The sequence below is a fragment of the Rosa chinensis genome, chromosome 4 (assembly GCF_002994745.2).
Source record: "Rosa chinensis cultivar Old Blush chromosome 4, RchiOBHm-V2, whole genome shotgun sequence".
Taxonomy (NCBI): Eukaryota; Viridiplantae; Streptophyta; class Magnoliopsida; order Rosales; family Rosaceae; genus Rosa; species Rosa chinensis.
The window spans coordinates 244021-254450 of record NC_037091.1 but is presented as its reverse complement, the minus strand read 5'-3'; the positions used below and the strand labels follow the sequence as shown (position 1 = coordinate 254450).

Below are 10430 nucleotides of genomic sequence, written 5' to 3'. Positions count from 1 at the left end.
ATATGGTCATATTTTGTTAAATCGATGTTTTCAGATCCCAGTAGTTAGAAAGACTGGCGGTCTTGCAGATACAGTCTTTGACATGGATGATGAGTCAAACCATGAGATGGCAAATGGGTAACTTTAATTCTTTCTGCAGCATTTGAAAATTAAAGTTTTTGTATCAACCATCAGCTTCACCTATTGGCTCAAGAATCAAATTCCCCTGCCGGGGTGTGTGTGTGTGTGTTGGGGGGGGGGGGGGGGGGGGGGGGCTTTTTATTGCTAACTAAGGGCCATTGCAATTTTCTCAGCTTACCTCTCTCTCTCTCACACGCACACAGTTCACTTAGAAGCTTCCTTAACAGTACCAAGAACAACTGACTCAGAAGCATCTGTAGTTGCACAAGCTTGTTGTCTGGCTTTCCTTTCCTTCAAGGACCTTTCGCGGTCATCATAAAATTCAAAATCATCAACTATAGATGTCCGTGCATCATAATCATTGAAAATTTTCAACAGCTCAATTCCTTGTTTCAGATTCACCTATATTTTAATATCAACAAGAACTAAGAATCAGCAAAAAAGCCAAATTAAATAAAGTAAAAGGTCAAAAGTCCTTAAAATAAAAAATTAAAGGAAGCAGATAATGCATGGAACATATATATAAATGAATAACTAGCATTTAGTGACCGAAATACATGGTAGTTAATTTTTATTTGGAATCTAGTTGGGATCGACCATTGGGAACCTGAAATTTCATCGATATGAAAGAGTAATACAAGACTGAGGGTACAATGTTACTGGCCCCATTAGAACTTCGCAGAAAACCCATTGGGATACAACCTGGGTGAAAAACTTAACAGTTGTTCAAAGCTATCCACCTTTTGCATTTTTAACCTAAATTATGAGTCTTTATCTGCAAAAGAGTTCAGGACGACAAAGTGCAAACCCAACATGACCCCTTGAAGGTTTAAAGTGTACAGGGCAACTCATAGCCAGATGAAATCATAAGTGGAAAGCAAGAAAGTTCCAACAAAGGGCCAAACTTAATAATTGAAATACAACAATGTTTGCAACACATCATACAAGCACATGGCAAGGCCATGTTGGCAGAAGATCAATGTTGCCTGGAAACTATATACAGAACTACAAAACTTTAAAGCCCTAGGCAAACATTCATTATCATATCCAGTATCATTTACCTAAAAAGCTGTAATTTCATCGAGTAAACACAATTCCCATATACATAGAGACAACAGCCAAGCATAGTAGAAAAGAGCAACCAACTAAATGTCCAGGTAGTATCTAAATGAACTTGGAGATTATCTCTAAATGAAAGTGACAGATGGAGAGAGATTCACTACCTCCTGACAGTCTCGGCTGTGAGTGACAGGCTTATTATCATTATTTTCAAGTAGAATGTGACGGCAGCGAATGTTAGGAACATCCTTAATAATGTGCCACTGAACTTTAAATTGGCCATTCCACCTGTCTTGCTGCCTGTAATCAGCATCTTTTCCAAAGTCTAATGGTCCAATCATTTCGGCTACTCCGCAAAACTGTCCACTGGCATTAACCTGTTGCAACCAAAATCTTCTTAAGAGGACTAACTTGTATTTTAGACCATATCACCAGAACAAAAATAGGAATTTCTTTTCGATATGCAACTAACTTCTTGTAAGAAAAGACAACGTCACAACAGAGATGTATAGAAATAATGTAATAACTAGAGCAATACAGAGCGTAAATCCATAATCTTTTGTGAAAGATTACTTAAATAGAACCATTGAAACTTTTATCATTCAGCACAACATAGGTGTGCCAGATACGAAAGAAAAATGACATTTCAAACCATGAAACCGTATCTTACTAAATTTCAAAACATAAAAGGACCAATTTGCTTGCCACATAAACTTTGTAGATTACCAAGCTGTTCATGGATATTGATACCCACCAAGAATCTAGATTCTACCTCGTACTTGTGATGCTGATATCAATTATATCCCCCCAAACTAGGCACAAAGGCCCAGTCAACAATTAGGAAGATAGGAACACAAAGCATACCGAAAATAAGAGAAGGACTGGACAGCTGCTTTTTATCCTCTTCGCCTCATGATAAGCAGCATCAAGCTTCTTGTTTCCATGGGGAGTGCTGGCCCAAACACTGTATTTAATACTTTTATGAACATTATCCTCACTGAAAGACTTAATGATAAAGAACTTTGCCTCCTCATAATCTGTGACAAAATCCTTCCGGTTAATTGAGTCGAGGTTAATTCCAGAAGCAGATAGATCCATTTTCCTAGCACTAGATGAAGAGCCCTGGTCAGACACGTTCTTGACTTCTTGTCCTTCCGCTTTGAAGCCCTTGGTCCTCGATTACGGTCATTGGAGATATCATGTGAATTACTGAAAACGGAAATTGAATCCCACTCCCTATCTCTTCTTCTACCCTTGTCAACAGTCAGTCGGCTCCGGTCATTACCAAACGAGTAAGAAGGACCACCAAAGTTGGAGCTCTGATGAGAAGTATTATGTGGGTAGCGCCCTGTAAAGGAACTAGATACCAGTCCAAAGCCATGCATTGATCTCTGTGGATGAGAAATCTGAAATTAAATCATAGATCAACTCTTAGTCAACCCCATAGATGCAACCAGTTGCATTGCCATGCTAACAAGTAAAAATGGAAATTCTACAAAGCAACAACGAGATTTTCTCTCGACCTAGCAGCTCTCCCCTAAACCCTAACCTTCTAGTCTGCGCCTCCCGCCGTCCTTGTTCTCTTCCCCACTGCGCCATGGCTACAATTGACGCTGTAACTGCCAGCTTCGCTGCCTCCTTGGGGCTGGCTGAAGGGGGTAAAGCCCCAAACTTGGGAAAGATTGGTGGAGGGCCAGTTCGGCGGTCTGCGCAATCTTTTCTTATCGGCAAACCACTCACTCGTAAACCGGTGGATTCCACTGCCTTCAAATCTCAGTTTTTCAGGACCTGGATGGTGGAGAAGGACTTCCGCATCCATGAAAAGGAGGACAACAGGTTCCTCTTCTCCTTTGATCTGGCCAGAGATCGGAACAAGGTGCTTAAGGGTGGTGTTTGGTGTTATGATCGGGATCCGGTTTGTCTGGAGGAGTACGATGGTGTCACCCCTATCGCTGATGTCCCCCTGAAGCATGTCAGGATGTGGGTTAGGGTTTCGGGTATCCCTCCTCTCTACAAGGAACCCGAAAACCTCATTCTCATTGGAAACCTTTTGGGCGGCTATCTGGACTATGACAAGCGAGAATTTCGCAAAGGTGTGGTGCGTATCCTCTTCTCCCATGATATTTCGAAGCCGGTTCTTCTCGAGCGTCGGGTGTTCCTGGCCCCCAGTGTAGAACCTATTCTACAGTTCCAGTATGAACATCTTAAAGGTAGATGTCCCCTATGTGGTATGATCACGCATTCTGGGGCGAAGTGTGAGGAGCCCGTGACTCTTTCTGATCCTAGGGTTGTGAACTTTGGTGGCGGCTCTTCTTCCTCGGGCGGTGCCTTTGCGTACTCTGCCCAGAGCCCCCGAAAGCTACCTATGCCTTCTTCCTCTCTGCTGAAAAAGAAGAAGCCAACTATTCGACGGTTAGAGCGATCCATTACTTCATCTGCAGGTCTTGATGGCACCGTATCAAACTCGCCAGTTCTGGAAGGTATGAACCATGGGGTTGTATTGCAGGACATGGCTACCGAGGTGACCTCGGTGGAACTGTCCGATTCAGGAACTAAGGACCTTCCACCAGCCTCCACTATGCATGGTGGTCAGCAGCAAGTTTTGACCTATAAGAAAAGAGGTCGGCAAGGGGTGGCAGAACCTTCTCCTAAGAAATTCAAAACTATCTTGGGAGGCAAGATTCCCACTCTGCATGCGGAAGCTCTTGGATTGACTGAAGCTGACGATGATGTTGCGCTGGTGACAATGAAGAAGAAGGTGGGCAGGCCCCTTGGAAGCAAAAACAAGGGTCCTAGGCCTCACAAGAAAGCGGGTTTGACCCCCTTGCGACTTACCTATCCTGCTGTACTGCTACCTAGGAGATTGGCCCTAAAGCTAAGGGCAAAGGGAAACTCTAAGTTTCCTGCTTCTGTGCCTAGTTTTTGTTTTTTCAGCGTCTAGTGCTATGTAAGTTAGCTTATCTAATTGTATACCAATTGAGGTCTCTAGGTGATTAGAGTTGCTATAACAAGAAGCTTAGATAGTTTTTGGGTTTTGAGCATTTAGCTAGGCACTTTAATAAGTGAGCGCATTTGTCTGCAGTGAGGGTCACTTGTCATTTGTTTGGCACCTTGTGCCATCTAGAACTGTTGGTAAGAGACAGCTTGTGATGTATGTGCCTTCTGATTATGGATAAGTTAATGAAGTTATCTATTTCTAAAAAAAAAATGGAAATTCTACACTCGAGTATCATGGAATATATGATTAACAAACTCCATAATCAATAAAAATAAAAAAAAGTTAAACCCCAAAGGTGCCAATATGAATCCCTAGATGAGATAACAGTAAGAATGACATCCAAGTACGTTTAGAATTCCAACTATTCAAGAAAAAAATGCACACATGGATGGCCAGTGTATCATGCAAGAGTGACATCTGACCAAGCCCAAAACCACAAAAATCCATGCAACAAAATCTCCGACTCATATTCCCGAGAAAATGGATCCCACCCGAATAGCTCCGAATAAATTAATACATGCATTTAAGAAAGCTTCTTATTCCCATTGAGAACACTTACTGACATCAAATAACCTTACAATGTTACTGCAAAGTATTCTTTTGCAGAATGGGTATGTTCTAGTTTCACTAACAGGAGAATTTGAAACACACAGCTCAACCTATGACTACCATGGGAGAAAATGCTACCAAGTGTCAATAACATTTTGCAGAGAAAATAACTGACGCCGGATAGCATTGTCCTCGATCATGCAAATAAAAAAATTCTGGCCTTTTTTTTTTTCCTCAAAAGGCTTGGTAATGTGACTTTATTCCATCATTCATAATTTTCTGTTTTATTTATATAACTTTTATCATGATAAAGATGCAGAATGATAACAACTAGAATGCTGATCAGATCACCAACATGTCTCCTATATGAAAACATATCAATATGAACAAAATTGCCCATATGTCCAGTCTAATAGCAATAATACTAACAAACAGTATTGTACTTTCAGCAACTTTTCTTCATTATGCAGTGACAATAGTGAAATGTTAAATGCAAACGAACCTGCCCAACACTGTGCTCATAAGATCCAAGTATGGAGACATGTTGGCTCTCTACTTAATTATCAATTAGTATAATTAATATAGGATCCACTATTGTAAAAATTAAAATTCATTAATCATTTTAGAATGGTCAAATCAATCGAAGTAAAATAGCTTTTTCTCCTTAACGTTATCCAAAAAGAATGAAGGAATTGTTGAAGAAAAATCAGTTTTATGTGTGCCTATTCAAACTAGGGGTAGTAATAGGAGAGAAGATTCTAGAATTTCTAGTCCTACTCGAATTAGTTTTCCTTGTAACATTTGAACATGTACTTTGTAATCCCTATATAGGGCTCCTATTTTCAATAATGAAATACAATTCTCTATTCAATCTCTCTGAAATCCTCTTTTACTTAAACAGGAATTAAAAATATTTTTTAACAGATCGAAAAGGCAGTTATACGACTCTGCGACTATTTCATACGAGTGAGAATAATATTCCGTCAGTTTTGGTATCTAGAATCCTCAGAACTTGAAGACAATCAATTTTCCTCTCCGTCGAATATCGAGTTTCAGAGGTTCAATAACATGAAACAATTAGGCTGCTGGATTCTGCAATCCAGTTCACGAGACTAAGATTGAAGTTCTTTCTATAATTTTGTACAGTCTATTTTCTTTAGGAAAAGACTCCGTGTCCAAGCAGTAAACCAGATTGCCTTCAACTAGTAGTCCAAGTCCAACTTGTAGTCCTGCTTCTTCACCATATATGAAGAGAAGAAATGTTATTGAGAGACAGAGAGAGATTAAGAATCCGCGTCTAATTCACTTGTGTGTCCGATCCCAAAACAGAGGAGATTGATAAGTTGTGTACTCTTTTGTTACATGCAATTGATTATATATATTGTTAGCTTGGCTCATATAAGCGTTGCAGCAGGTTAAATAAATAATAAGTTCCTGTTTTGGTTAAGGAACCAGGATTTGCCAATAATTAAGCTAAATAAGTTGAACGAAAGAGGTGCATCAGAAAGTGCGTGCCATTCGCTGTCCCCAGTTAGTTACAGTTAGGCCATGTTTGGTTGGTGGAAGGGAAAGGAATCATTTTCCTTTCCATTGGGAAAGTGAATCCTGAGAGGGGGGGAACCAATTTCCTCCACTTTTTCCTTTCCTTTGGGAACCAATTTCCCTTCCTTGGCTGTCCCAAACGCAGGAAAGGAAACACTTTCCTTTCCCAATACCCAGATTCTGGGAAACAAACATGGCCTTATGTAGCTAACTGCAAAATAATTATGTCATTCTCCAAGTCAAAGGTTACCATGTTCCGTTATTACAGAACCACAATGGGATGCTCTAATGTACAATGCAGCTTTGTCGATAAGTGGGCCGAGATTCCACAGAGCGATGACGTGCTTAAGATGAGATTTCTATTTTGCAAGGCAACCCAACATGCTTTTGGAACATGTGGAAATGTCTATGAAGGATTTGAAATTGTTCAAATTGAAAAGTTCATCACCATCCATCCTTCTGAGTTATGTAACGGGGATATCAATGCTATTAAGCAATCTCATTCCATACGTAAGATTGCGGACTTTATTAATATTGAGCTTCCTCCATTACAAAGAGAAAAAAAGCGGTCTCATATTGTGGATCAGGCAATTGAATTAGTTCAGAACCCTATCGGCTCTCCTCTACCTCCTAATTATTATATTGATGTTCATTTATCTGACGAGCTTATGATTGTGCACGAAACTAGTGATAAGCTGGGAGAAAATAGAGTACTTGATTATATTGAAACCACGAGACATGGGACATGTGTTATTTGCATGGATGACTTCGACGTTGGACGTGATGCTAGTCGATTGCCTTGCTTGCACATTTTCATTGAAATTGCATTGTTGATTGGCTGCGAAGAAATCATAATTGTCCCATTTGCCGGCATTCGATACCACCTGCATTGATTACATGGCTTTAATATATATATATATACATATACAGATCCTATCTAGAGCGGAGCTCCGCTTTAAAAATTAACGTGTGAAGTTCGAGTTTTGGGTCACTTTTCGGTCGCATATCCACATCTCGACCGTTCAGTTTTTAGGTACTAGTGTATAGATCATCTATGCAAATTTTCATCCAAATTGATGATCGTTAAGGTATCTAACTCGCTTAAACCAATGGACGGACTGAATCTGTCAACCTGAACCATACTAGCTTTAAGGAAGTTATCAATGCCTTAACGATCATCATTTTGGCTGAAAATTTGCAGAAATGATCTATACACTAGTACCTAAAAACTGAATGGTCGAGATGTGGATATGTGACCGAAAAGTGACCCAAAACTTGAACTTCACACGTTAATTTCAAAGCGGAGCTCCGCTCTGGATAGGATCTGTATATATATATATATATAGCTAGCTCTTTGCATGAATCTGGGTTTTGAGACCTGGTTTCCATTTTGTGCTGCTCGTACGCATTGTTATAGCTTATGTACTTGCGGAGCTCTCAGCACGAGTGTCCAGAACTTATCCGGGACGGTGTTAGCTTGGGTTCCCATCATAGAGAAAGGTCTAGTACGTATTAGGAAACTTTTTGTGTTTTGTACTTCATTTTTATCATTGGGGTTTTGGTTTCGGTAACATGCCAATTGTATTGTACTCTTTTTAAGTTTGAATAAAATTTCAAATGAAGGGGGTGGGTTCCATGGACCCTTCCTCTTTGAGCTTGAAGGTGAGACTTTATCTCTAAATTGTCTGCCTCCAACGAAAAAGAAAAAAAAAACCAGCATTTCAGTTTGTTTGGTTGATAATTCCCCATAGTTCTCTATGTACGTGGCTTAGATTCATTGGGCATGCCCATGTATTGCTTACTATCTTCTATGTGAATAAAATGCTTAGTGAGGTTTATGATATATATACACACACGGACATTCTCAGGTGCGGACATCCGTACCTAAGCAAAAGGTACGGATTTCCATTTTCCCTCCCTTTCCGATCACACATTTACATCTTAATCATTCAGTTTTTAGGTCCTAATGTATAGATCATCTCTGCAAAATTTCAGCTAAATTGGTGATCGTTAAGGCATTCAAAACTGCAATTTACGACAATGAATATGAACGGTTCCGAATCTATCGAACCGGAACCGTTCGTATTCATTGTTGTAAATTGCAGTTTTGAATGCCTTAACGATCACCAATTTGGCTGAAATTTTGCAGAGATGATCTATACATTAGGACCTAAAAACTGAACGGTTAAGATATAAATGTGTGATCGGAAAGGAGGGGAAAAATGGAAATCCGTACCTTTTGCTTAGGTAGGGACGTCTGCAGCCAAGAAGCTCCGTGAGTGTGTGTGTGTGTGAAAACTGAACGGTTAAGATATAAATGTGTGATCGGAAAGGAGGGGAAAAATGGAAATCCGTACCTTTTGCTTAGGTACGGACGTCCGCAGCCAAGAAGCTCCGTGAGTGTGTGTGTGTGTGAAAACTGAACGGTTAAGATATAAATGTGTGATCGGAAAGGAGGGGAAAAATGAAAATCCGTACCTTTTGCTTAGGTACGGACGTCCGCAGCCAAGAAGCTCCGTGAGTGTGTGTGTGTGTGTGTGTGTGTGTGTGTGTGTGTGTGTGTGTGTGTGTGTGTGTGTGTGTGTGTGTGTGTGTGTGTGTGTGTGTGTGTGTGTGTGTGTAGAGGGCTTCCAATAAGGGATCCCTTTTTTGGTCTTTTATAGGGATAGACATTAGACCAATTTTTCGATCATATTTTCACATCTTAACCGTTCAGTTTTTAGGTCCAAATGTATAGATCACTTCTGCAAATTTTCAGCCAAATTGGTGATCGTTAAGGCATCTAAAACTGCAATTTACACGAACAGACCGAATCTATCGAACATGAACCATTCGTGTTTATAATGGTAAATTGTAGTTTGGATGCCTTAACGATCATCAAATTGACTGAAAATTTGCAAAAGTGATTTATACATTATGACCTAAAAACTGAATTGTTAAGATGTGAAAATATGATCGAAAAGTTTGTCTAATGCCCTATCCCTAGAAATGACCAAAAAAAGGGATCCCTCATTAGAAGGGCTCTCTCTCTATATATATATATATATATTATATATATTCCACAAATTGTCACTCAACTATGACTCATTCGACACTTTGGTCACTCAACTATTACACTGTCAATCACTTTAGTCACCCAATGAGTATTTTTTTTTAATGAAAAAATTAACAAAGTGACTAAAGTGATTGACAGTGTAATAGTTGAGTGACCAAAGTGATATATTTGAAAGGGTTAAATAATGTTTACTCCTTGAACTTTTGCCCGAAAAACACTTTAGTCCCTGACCTTCTAATTTCACATGTTTACTCCTTGTACTTCAGAATTTCGAAACAATAGGTCCTTTCCGTTAGTCTCAGTAAAAAAACTCTGTTAAATTGATGATGTGGCAGTCCTTCTATAGTAAAATGTCTATTATACCCTCACTTCCTTTTTTTTCTCAATTATTCTTTTCTCTCTCTGTTTTTTCTAATCTATTCTTTTTTCAATCATAACTTTCTCCTTTTTTTCCTTTTTTTTTATAAAAAAAATTCTCTATTTTTTAGTTTCTGCTTATCCTCTCTCCAAAACCCCCAACCTCTTCTCTCTCCGAACAACCACCTCCCAACCATCAAAACCCAGAAATTTGACTCAAGAACCAAATCCAAATAAAAAAGGAAAAAAAAATTGCAACAATTCTTCTCCAAAACCCATATCGAGTAGACAAAAAGAAAAGAAAACCAAAACGATTTCATTAACAACCCATGAGCTCCATCCAAACCCTGCTCAAAACCTTCTTCAAAAAACTCCAATACCATAAAATCCCAATCCCAGGCCAAACAACTCCATGCCCCAATCCCCACCGCCATCACCATCGCCATTGCTCTGCTGCCCAAAACCTAAATTCCCCATTTCTCCAATGGCCATCACAACACCTTCAAATTAAACTTCCAAAATCAGTAAACAAAAAATATAATTCCAGAATTGATTAGAAAACCAAACTTCTGACCAAGACCAAAACTTGACCACTCAAATCGAACCCATATGGGAGAGATTAGCGTACATGGGGTTGGCCTTGAAGCTCTGTTGCCAAGCAATAATCAAGCAGTAAAGAGAAAATCCCAGCTGGCTGGCGAGGACGAGGCACCAGGTAGATGCAATCGGCACCAGGCAGAAGTGACTCGA

The 10430-nt window shown here is 39.6% G+C and overlaps 1 pseudogene; it reads right to left on the bottom strand.

The window, feature by feature from the left end:
• Positions 1–293: 293 nt before the first annotated feature.
• Positions 294–10172, bottom strand: LOC112197119 (annotated as a pseudogene).
• Positions 10173–10430: the final 258 nt, after the last annotated feature.